General features: G+C 36.5%; 1 protein-coding gene and 1 long non-coding RNA gene across 4 annotated transcripts in view; one reads left to right on the top strand and one right to left on the bottom strand.

Annotated features, from left to right (window-relative positions):
- The window catches only part of NRG3 (neuregulin 3), a 1,093,034-nt gene that overhangs the window by 323,272 nt on the left and 768,098 nt on the right, over window positions 1-1,664 (bottom strand). The window lies entirely within an intron of this gene.
- Window positions 1-1,664, top strand: part of LOC106727067 — a 12,835-nt gene that overhangs the window by 3,310 nt on the left and 7,861 nt on the right. The window contains exons 2-3 of one of the 3 annotated variants that reach the window (XR_001363217.1): window positions 787-793; window positions 1,114-1,271. This is a non-coding gene — a long non-coding RNA (uncharacterized LOC106727067). Of the gene's footprint in view, window positions 1-410; window positions 794-1,113; window positions 1,272-1,664 lie in introns of those variants that run through there. The other 2 variants (XR_001363216.1, XR_001363218.1) reach the window with 2 other exon arrangements.

Genomic DNA, 1,664 nt, shown 5'->3' with positions numbered 1-1,664 from the left:
CTAAGCGACCGTCCAGCCATTTGACGGTCTGACCAGTAGCTATGATGGGCAATGACCACCAGCAGGCAGACGTTCAACACAGGAGCTGCCAATCTGCGGTGACTTCCCAGCTGCAGTTTTCAGTTGACGCACCCAGAACCAGAGAGGAGGGAGCACAATTCCAGGGTGCGTCACCTGAGAACCACCCTCTCACAATACAGGACTCCTCAGGGGATGTAGGAGAGCCAGTTTCCGCCCGATCCCTGCAGGCCAGGCTGAGGGACCCCACCAGTGCACTAATCCGTGCACTGGGCCTCTAGTATATATATAAAAAGGTTATTATGTTATAAGGAAGAATAGTCAAGATCTGCACATATTTTAAACCATTTTATTACAGAAATTTCAGACAAAACAACATAATAAACCCTATCATCCTCTTTAATAATGATTAACTTGGGGCCAATTTTGTCTCATTTTCTGCCCTCCAATTATTATCAATTAACCTCATATAATTTCATCCATACATATATTTTAGAATCTCTTTTTTGATATATATAATGATATATATATATATATCATTACCTCACCTAAAATTAACAATGCTTTCTTACATAATCAAATATTCAGTTAGTGTTCACATTTCTAATTGTTTCACAAATGTTAAAAGCAGCTTATACTTATTTTTGCTCTGAATTTGACTTTAAGTAAAGTCTATGCATTATAATTGATTGATATTTCTTTTATTTGTTTTAACCTTATGGATTTCTTTCTCTTTTCTTCTCTCTACTTTCAATATATTTGTTGGAGAAACCAGGTGGGTTTTTCCCCTGTAGGTTTCCCACAGTCTTAGTTTTGTTAGTTTCAGTCATTGGTGTCACCTAATCTTTTCTGTATGTTCTGTAACGTCATAGTTGGATTTAAAGGCTGGCTCAGAATTGGGCTCATATTTTGTAAATCAAGACTAATTCTTAGGTAGTGCACTTTCTTCCACCATGAATGAAGCATAGGATGTTTGGCTGTCTCTCATTTATTGCTGTTAGCAGCTGATAATAATCAAAGCCTATGTCTATTAAATTATTTGAAGTTGCAAAATGGTGATATTCTAATTTTATCAGTTATTTTCTAACTTGCCAGCTGGAATACTGAAAAAGAAAAATCTTCCTCAAAATAATGTTTGGTTACCCATTGGCAAAGGAGATCAAAGAGAAAAGAAGATAAAAGCTTGGTTCTCTTTAATCATTCGTGTGTTGTTGTTTTTTAAATAGTGAGTTGATGCAAAGCAACCTACAATGGTAAATAATACATTTTGTTTTCTTTTGTATTATTGTGAATTCGTGAGTATTTACCACGTTTGATGTGTTTCAATCAATTACAGTTTATTAAACTCATTAATGCTCAGATCATCTGACATTTGGTCAGTTGGCTCTGACTCTGTTCGGACTTCTGGCTCACAAGGACTCTTACTAGGCCCTTGTGGTTTCCAGGTTTCCTTGCTATCTGTTACTAAAATGCTCCAGGCTCACCTTCCATCCCTGGGCAATGTTTATACACCAGGCCTAGAACTGGTCATTTGTCCAAGAAACCCTGTGTTATTTTGTTTTGCTATTTGTTTGGGGTTATTTTAGTGGTGAAAAAATGTAACAGTGTGGAAAAGTTGTTGCATTTAATATATGTAAGTAAATAGG

Source organism: Myotis brandtii, unplaced genomic scaffold, assembly GCF_000412655.1.
Source record: "Myotis brandtii unplaced genomic scaffold, ASM41265v1 scaffold356, whole genome shotgun sequence".
Classification (NCBI taxonomy): Eukaryota; Metazoa; Chordata; class Mammalia; order Chiroptera; family Vespertilionidae; genus Myotis; species Myotis brandtii.
Note: the sequence above shows the minus strand (reverse complement) of the source record. Positions and strands in the feature narration are given on the sequence as shown.